This window comes from Acomys russatus, chromosome 12 (genome assembly GCF_903995435.1).
Source record: "Acomys russatus chromosome 12, mAcoRus1.1, whole genome shotgun sequence".
In the NCBI taxonomy this organism is placed as follows: domain Eukaryota; kingdom Metazoa; phylum Chordata; class Mammalia; order Rodentia; family Muridae; genus Acomys; species Acomys russatus.
In genome coordinates, this window is record NC_067148.1 from 52,698,783 (window position 1) to 52,708,575 (window position 9,793).

Consider the following 9,793-nt stretch of genomic DNA (forward strand, 5'->3'; position numbering starts at 1 on the left):
GTAGATGCATGCTTGTTAAGATGGATTTCTCTGGGGGGAAAGGCTGGGAAAGGGCGAAGACGTTGACGCTGAAGCTAAAAATTAGATCTATGAATAGCTGCCAAGAAAACCCAGCTGATTCCCCTGCCTGGAAATGAGAGACATCAAAAGGGAGATTAAATTAGAGCAGCAAGTTTAAAATCGTGGATGGGCTGTCTTTATCAGCTCACGTCACTAATGAAATCCGAATCTCCGTGGAAAGGAGTGAGGAAAATGCAGAAATAGAATGGGCGTCACAAAGGGCTGCATTGCGAACCGGAAGCCTGGGAGAGCACGGTGTTTAAAACCAATCAGTGGACCTCACCACTGCCATCCTTGGGTCTGCTCCTTGGGTGGGGTGGGGGGGGGGGGTGGGGTGGGCGAACACTGGAAGAAAAAAAATGCAAACACAAATAAGGTGTGCCATGAGCTGTCATTTTACCACATTAGAGGGTGTCCCAGGTCCCCTGGGACAAAAGGCACTGCTGTGCTTAGACGGCCCCCAGCGGGAGGGCCAACATCCTGCAGCCTCTGGTTTGGGCCCTCCCCTGTGGCCCAAGGGATACCCATAGAAGCCGCACCCTCCTGGCTGAGTCTCCCCATTTAGCAGTACTGGGAAGGACTCTGTTCTCGGCAAAGAACCACAAAGGCCTAGCGAGCAGTGCCAGCTCCGGGTAAAAAACGAACCGGATGTTGTTAGCCAGTTGTCCCAGCTCCCTCATAGCTGGGGGATCTGAGTTCAAATCATGACTCCACCACACTATGAACCTCTAAACACATAACCAGCTTTCCTATCTTGGTGCATCCATTTACAAAACTGACCTGATGTGGTAAAAATGTCTGAGCGAACACTTAGCACCCCCAAGACTCAAGAAATGTACCCTTTCTCCTTCCTCAAGTTCCCCCACGATTTCCACTTTATAAATAGTCAGTGCCACATGTTTAATTCTGTTCAATAAACAGGTGCCTCTGGAGACAGAGTTCTCAGCCCTTCAAAGTGCTGCTGGGGTGGCAGACCAGCGGACAGGGGCTCTGTGCTTGGCGAGTCTCAGGAAAACCACACTCCGGTTGGGTTGTGTTCCACATGAATGAGCAGAGGCCGGGCTTATTCTCCTCTGGGTCTTGAGAGCTGGTTTCTTTAAGCGCCTCTGCCTGGGGGGGGTGGGGGGGGGGGTTTAGAACTGAGAGCATCTGGCAAAAGCATCTTAGGCCTTTCATTGTGTTGCCATGACACTAAACTGCCTAGGAATGTGTGGGGCTCCTAGGCAGAAATGTGCCCCTCAGTGTCTGCAATGCGCTGGCTGCCTTGTGCCCCTTGGGAGAGTGGGATATAAGAAGAGACAGCAGGGTGTGTCAATTGGGTCTGAAAAAAAATCTCAAAATGCTTGTAGTTTTGGAAACAGCAGCTTTAAAGGGACAATGGAGTTGACGTGAGGTGGGAAGTGAGCCTTATTCTGATGACTAGAGTCTTTATGGGAGTTATGGGTGGGGTGCTGCAGGGAAGCAGTGGCCTCAGGAAAGCCAACCCTGCTGGCACTTTGGTCCCCAAGTTTGAACTTGCAGAGCTGTGAGAATAAAGTCGCTGTACGCCTCTTTATAAAGACCATAGCAGAAGGATGCCGCATCCATGGCCAGGAGATGGCTTTACAGAACTGCATCGCTGGACAGAGGTGGAAGACACTTGCAGAAAAAAAACAACTGAGGAGAAGGCTCAGCAGGCGAGATGTGTGCTGCATAAGCTTTAGGACTAACTTTGGGTCCCCAGCACCCACGAGAAAGCCGTGTGTGGAAGTGTCTAACTAATTCCAGTGCTGGAGGGCGGAGAAAGGTCAGTCTGGTCCAACAGCAAGCCCCAGTAAGGTTCAGTGAGGGACCCTGCCTAAAACAAAATAAGGTGGAAAAGTAACTCAGGAAGCCAGCTGATATCAACCTCTGGCCTCTACATACACCTCTACACATGAGGGTCCCCATGCACACATGCACATATGTGCATATGCCACACACACACACAAGGACTAAAGAACAATTGAAACAACAAAGAAAGAAAATGGCTGCACTTTTGTTCAGCTTTACACGGCACCCCCCTGTATGTTCCATGACGTTAAGGAGGGTGTTTATCTTCATCTTCTCTAAGCCACAGTTCCCTAGAGACCTGGGCTGTGGGAAGAATGGAGCGTAGCTGTTGGAGACCATATGTGGAGGCCCAGGGCCCCAGGAGCCTGCAGGGTTCCCACCTGACCCAAGTACAGAAGCTGTCTGAGGCATGTGGCCAGCAAGTGACCAGCCTCTATTGGGTTATCTGCCCTCAGCAAATATCTCATCTATCCAGAGGCCATCTTTCCCCCATAGGACCACAAGGAGACAGCTCTGAGTGACCTAAAATTAGCTTCCTACCACTATGCACTGTGGTCCTACATCAGCCCTCGAAGCACCAAATACAGGGGTGCCAGAGCATTCTAGTGCTGCCTCCTGAGTGTCACAGTAACTCGAGGCCATCAGAAGCACCAGTACCTCCGTGTGGTAAGTGCTGAGTCTCTAACAATTGGAGAAGAACTTCTGCCCTTGTAACTTAATGCCTACTTGAAACGTTGCACATTAATGAAAAGAAAACCAATCTTTGAGTTTTGTTCTTAAGTGACTGTCATTACTACCTGGTGTGAGGGGCATGGCACATCCTCTCAAGCCTTAGAATGAGATCGGAGTTGGCCACTCTGATGTCTTAGCTCATGGTGAATTCTTATTAGTGTTTACTTTCATGGCAACAACTACTGGAAATCCAGCTTCCCAAAGATGTGTCCCCAAGCAGATGGCAGCGCGGATCCCATGTGAAACTATCAATCCCATCAAGGCAGTGGCACACACCATCTAACACAGCTCTCAAAAATGAATAAACCTTAACATAAGCTCTGTGGCACGTGGGATCCACAGCGCACGTTCCAGAACCTCTGATTTGTTCCTAAGTAGAGACTTGACATGTATCTTGGTTTAAGACCACCACTTGTTTCCACATCTGTAAAGCTGGGACAATCATGGGCCTATATCAGATGCGTCTTGTGAAAATTAAAGGAGATTTTAATTGTCTAACATCAGCTCTGGCATAAAGGCCTTTGGACTCATTTTTTTAAGTAGTAAATTTATTATAATTTATTCAGATCACACCCTACTTGTTATCCCCTCGCTTGTATCTTCCCGTTCCTCCCCCAACCTTTTACCCTATTCCCCTGCCCTAGACCTCTGACAGAAAAGGACCTCCTCCCCCCTCCATATGACCACGGCCTATCATTTCATCAAGATAGCCTGCTTCCCCTTCCTCCTGGGGCCCACTGGGCTCCCAACCAAGGGGACCAGAGTTCATGTCAGAGGCAGTCTCCGCTCTCCCCACAACTGTGGAGAATGAGCTGTCCATTGGCTACATCTGAACAGAGGGTCTAGGTTTACTGCATGCATTGTCCTTGGTTGGTGCCACAGTTTGTGCAGACTGCCCCTGGGTCCAGATACTACTCAGGAAACCTTGAGATTTGCAGGCAAATGGATGGAACTAGAAATGATCATCCTGAGTGAGGTAACCCAGACCCAGGAAGACACGCAGGGTACATACTCACTTATATGTGGATATTAGCCCAGCATAGATAATCTCTGAGAAACTCCACCCAGCTGTGGGTCAGGACAGATGCTGGGACTCACTGCTGGACTCTGGGTGGAACACTGAGAATGGTATAGAAGAAGGAGGGGGATGGAAGGACCCAGAAGGTTCAGGAGCCCCTCAAGGAGACCATCAAGGCAGCCAGAGCTTTGACTTATTCTCACTGCAGCGTAACAATTTGCTGTAAACTGAAAGGCTTTATATGGCACACACTGATCAGTCAGGAGACTCAAAGGCTTTCTGGCTGCCATCCATCCAGGTCAGCCAGGGCTGCAGGGTCAGCGCAGCTGGAGAAGATGCAGCCTCAGGCAGGGGCAGAATTCATCTCTCTGGAGTCCTAACGTTGAAGTCCTACTCTGCTGCTGGCCGTGAACCTGGCTGCACACAGTTTCTAGACCCAGCAGCTGGACATTATCAGGCAAAGAACACACGCCCATGGATCCCACCAGACAACTCAACCCTATTCTCAGTCTCTAAACAGAACCATGTGTCACCCTCTTGATTTATCTTCAGGGATAAAATTTGTATTTTTACATCTGTTACGGGTGGGATCCTTTTTCCCAACTTGAAAATACTTTAGCAGTTCAGATTATGAGGTTAAAGAAAATGGGTCTTGCTTTTGACTTTGGAGTTTTTCTGAAGGGGTAAACCACCCTCCCCCACTCCCAAGCAAGTATGGAAGACTACAATATTTTCACCACACCAGAAGGGTTGGGTGACACCATCTTCGTACATAAGTCTGCATGAGGTAAATAGGGGTGGGAGAAAGAGACACTTAAGATTGTCACCTCAAATCTGGTGGCAGTGCACAGAACCAGAAGGCGAGATTTATACTGAGCAAAAGTAGGGGCTGGAGAGATGGCTCAGAGGTTAAGAGCACCCTCTGTTCTTCCAAAGGTCCTGAGTTCAATTCCCAGCAACCACATGGTGGCTCACAACCATCTATATGAGATCTGGTGCCCTCTTCTGGCCTGCAGGCACACATGGGGGCAGAATACTGTATAAATAATGAATAAATAAAATCTTAAAAAAAAAAAAAAAAAAAAGTAAACAGTCCACCAATGGCTAGCAGAGCCACAGTAACTGATACTAGCTTAGGTGCTAAAGGGAAGTGTGCTCCAAGTCTGAGGAAAAAGAGTGCATCACAGGAAAGGCTCTTTGCTCTTTGCTTCCTCTGGTGGTGGAAATCATGACCAAGTCTTCATGATTTGCCTTCAGCTCGCCCAGGCTGCCATCTCCCTGAGGTACCCTGGCTTCTGCCATCAGGCAATCACAGCTCTCGGCCTTGTTCCTCCTTCACCTGAGCTCTCCACACCCAGTGGGTGCTCAGAAGCCTAGGAAACGCATAGGGACAGCCTGCCTACTTCACAGCTCACAACGGGAGTCTTCTGCAAGTCCCAGGAGGGAGATTCTAGGGGAGGCTGGATACCTCACCTTATTTGGGGGGAGAGGGAGCCCATGCTTTAATTTCTAACACTGTTCATTTATATTAAAAAATGCTCAATTAATAAATAGAGTTTGAGTTTTTTATATTCTAACAACACATCATTGAAATATTTTATAGCAATATAATGAGTCAAATCTGAAGGCCCTATCCTTTCTAGAAGAAGCAACTTCAGCACAGAATATACTTCAGATATTCCTTGTTTTTGAGTCTTCAAGGTGGCAGGGGACTGACAGCCCTGTCTGTGTCCACCAAGTGAAACCATGTCTTCACATCACAGCCCCACAGGTCCCAAAGCAGGGTTAGGAATGCAATGGAAAATGGCATGAACGCTGATGGGATGGTGACAATGAAGAAGGGCACTATGTGTGACAAAGCCAAGGCAGTAGGAGGGAGGTATGGTTACCACCTCCAAGTCACAGCCTTGCTGCACACCCCACCACCACCACTGTGTTGCTCGGTGCACGCTGTTCGGCTTATGAAGATGGGGATTTGCTTAGGTTGCACGGAATGCACTGGGGAGAAGGAGGGGAGGGCTCCAGAAATCCCATGTGAAAGGAAAAGCATTCCTGCTCATTGGTCTTAGCGATGTAATTGAGACCCAGAAAGGTAATGTTGCTGAAATGCAGAACTATTCCACCGTGAACTGATTTGCAGTATCCAGGCAGTCCAGGACAACTGTCTTGGGTACCACGCCCATTCTTGGTTATTGCTCGTAGGATTCAGTGGATTGCCATGATTTCGGGGTTAGCAAATCAGGTAAAGAGACCATAGAGCATGGCAAAGGACATGGTCAGAGACAGGGCTAAGAGCAAGCGTCAGTGTCTTCTGTGCCCCATCTCTCTGCGGCTGGGATCTGAACTATTTCCCCAGGAGGCTGAGGGCATCTGTTCTACTTTAAACAGAATTTCTGGTAGATTTGGGTATCTGGGGTACAGGGGGAAGGCTTGCTGGCCCCTAGATGACTAGGGAGTCTTGAGTCAGTACAGGAGTAGGGTGGGTAGCGAGATTTCAGATGCTGAGCCTAACCCTTCCAAGGGAGGCAACTGAGATGGCTAGTCCTCTCATAGACTGGGAGGAGGAGAGCAGAGGATGTGAGGCCCCTGAAGCCTCTCCCATCCTCCCTTTGTGGACGGCAGAGTCTTCCATAGTCTTTCTGTGGCAGGCTATCACCAGCTCTTCCTTCACTAAACCAAGAACCACAGCTACTTGACATGAGCCAAGGTCTGCCCTAGATGCCAAGGATAGAAAATCTGGAGGCAAAAATTCTCATCACTAAAACACATTTCAGTGTTGAAACTGAAAAGAAAGAAGGGATGCTATTCATCTGCTCTGAGAATCACTAAAGATGGGGGTGGAACTCTGAGGCCGACCTGAGCGGCAGGTGATTTGGAAGGCTGCAGGGAGGCATCCTCTGCCAGTGACCCTGGCCTGTGTTTGCAGGGTTGTGGGAGTTAGGGAGAAACGGGAAGCAGCTTCATGAGGAGAGCATTATGTCAACTAACACAGAAACTAAGCACAGGGGTTGCTGAAAGCTCCCCTGATGTCCAGATGAGGACCACAGGACCTGGAGAGACCACCAACGGCTCTGATAGACACAGAGCCCGTCCATGTTAGCTTAGGGGAGAGAGAGAGAGAGAGAGAGAGAGAGAGAGAGAGAGAGAGAGAGAGAGAGAGAGAGAGAGACGATGTCTGTGTCTGTATATGTATATGTGTGCCTGTCTGTGTATTCATCTGTGTGTCTTTCTATGTGTGTATCTGCCTGTGTTTTCTGCATGTGTGTGTTTGTATATTTATGTGTGCCTGTGTGTGCGCACTAGAGGAGATACAGGAGACTCCCCCTCTAGAGTCCAGAGAGGTAGCAGCAAGTCAGAGGTTTACAGTGGAGAACTGGCTCAAGCATCAAAGCTCACTGCCAGGGCGGTAGCCCGCCAGCCGGAGAGCAAGGGATGCCATGGGCATAGTTATTCTTTGAGTCCAAACCCTGAAGCCCACAAGATCTGGATGTGTGTTCTAGTGAGTCCAAGCCCGGTGACGCTAGAGCAGGGAGTCATACATCTGACTCTCTTAGATGATTTATTCAGACATTAATAGCTTGCTCAACACCCACTCAGCAGTAAAACCCTAAAGCCCCATCTTCTACCCACCCAGAAACGCCACACAACCAAAGATCCCAGCATGCCAGGGCCTGTTCTGGTTAGTGCACTAACTACCAGAACATTGCCCAAATCTGACGCCTGAGGTGCTGGCGGCCTGCACCAGAGTGTACTAGTGTAAGGCAGGAAGAAGGGGTCCAGACAGCCGGGGGAAGGTAAAGAGCTGAGGACAGGGGACACAGGCTTGTCCTTGCAGAAGCTGATGAGGGTAGGAAAGTAACAGAATAGAAGCCGGAAAAGGGAAATGTTCCGCTTTAACTAGGAAAAACTTCACTGTGTTGCTAGGAATGAGGGTGGGGTGGGACGAAAGAAGAGAGGAATGAAAGAGGGGAGGGTGGGTTCATAGAACAAAAGGCCCAAAGAGGGGCTGAGCCTTATGAAGGGACGTGGGAAGGAAACAGGAAACCCCTCAGACAGAGAAGGTGTAGTACTTGCCTTGTAGTACACCCCCCACATCCCCCCTCCACATCCCCCCCACCACCCACCCCACCCCCGTGTATATGCTAATGAGTAGCTTTCACAGTCCCTGAACACTGGCAGAAAAAAAAATGCAAGCTTCTGAGGCAGAAGCAAAGAAACCCAGCTCATTACACCCAAAAGCAGCAGGCAGAGGAAGATGTCACACGGTCTGCCCAAACTCTACTTTCCAGTGAGCTGGTGACAAAGGCTAACTCTTGCCTGCACAAGCAGAGAAGTGCACTGTGGGAAGGGAGGCCCGACACTGGAAAACCCTGATCTCATTGGAGGTCTTCTGGCAAACCCATCTGTCCCACTGTCTGTCTCAGGGCAACTAAACCAATCTCCACTGCACCTGTTTTTATTAACCTAAGATGGAAGAGAGATTCCGATCTTTGTTGTTGAAAATTGTTCCACGTTGAACGTCTATTGATGCTCCCACAACTATTGCTTTTAATGCCTCTAGAGATCACGTACCAACATCAGTGAACTTGTGGCCACTTGAGGAATTAGCTACCAGCATGACTGCCTGATGGCATCAGTTTTTCTTTTCAGGGTAGCACCAAGTACCACTAAGAGGCTGGGGCTTGGGTGGGGTGTATGATGAAGTGTTAAAAGGTGACTGAACATAGAAAAGTTACACACACACACACACACACACACACACACACACACACACACACACACACACACACTTACATATGCTGTGTAAGACATGAGCTAGCAAGGCTAGTGTCCATGACCTTGAAAGAGACAGCCACATGGGAAGAGCTGCATGAAGCTGTAGGAACGATCTGTTGGAGGATAGGTAAAGCAATGGGGACTGTGAAGCACTTGACATGAAAAATACAGAGTGGGGGTGCAGTGGGGAACAGGTCGAGTAGGGGTACAGTGCGGAGAGGTATGGCAAACACTGGAGGGTGTGAAGTGGCCCCCCCTCTAAGTTCCCTTTCTTTACTCTGCACCTAGTGACTGTGGTAGAGTGGCCAGGTGGGAGGCAGAAAGTGGAGCCTGCTATAGTCATGAGGGACTGACCAGGGCCTCCTGCTGTCCTGCTATCTGGGGTGGCCCTCGCTAGCAGCTGTACCTGCTATGGAATGCTTTGGGGAAAAAAGTTGGGTTCGGGGCTAGATTAAACTTAGCATTTGGTTAAGGATTTCTGGGCCGCGACTGAGGAGTCCCAGCCCTGTGCTTCCCTTTCCTATAACATGGCGGTTCTTAGACTCTTGGCCTCCTCTAGTGTGTGTGAACCTGTCCCATCCTCTTTTATATTCTGGAAAAGCTTGCTTTCAATTGATGCTATTAGCCGTTTTAATGCTTGTTAAAATCCGCCATTGAAGCTATGTAGACCTGGAGCCTTTCTTTGTGGGAGGATCTTAACCACAGAATCCATTGCTTAATGGTCTTAATACAACTCAAATCACAATCTCAACAGAATGTTCCCAGTAAAGATCCTCAAATTGAGAATAAAATTTGTATGCAGGAAAACAAAGGACTGACAATAGTAAAAATCATTTTGAATGAGGAACAAATTGCACCACCCTCGCTGTGTGTTTCAAACGCCTGCTTTAGAGTGACATTCATCAGGACCATGTGGTGCCATAGATTGATTAGAGTCCAGAAATAGGTCCACACACGTACAAGTTCAATTGAGTTTTCAGAGATGATGTCATGAACTCATTACAGAAGCAACAGCCTACCAGTAAGTGATGCCAGCAACTAAACATCCATTTGCAAACAAATGAAAAGCCCACAAACAGTGATTCTTACCTCATTCATACAAATCAACTCACAGTGGATACTAGATGTAAATGTAAAACTCTTAACTGTAAAACTTCCAGCAGATAACAAAAGAGAGAGGAAGAAATATTTAGGAAATGAACACAAAATAAAGACCTATTCCAGAATACACAAAGACCCAATGTTCACATAAAATATGAGTACAAAATTCAAAGAGATACTTACCAATGACACGGCATACAAAGTGTGTACATCACAGTCATTAAGGAAATAAAGTATACACTTGCCTTAGGGTCTATATTGCTGTGATGAAACGCCACGACCAAAACCAACTTG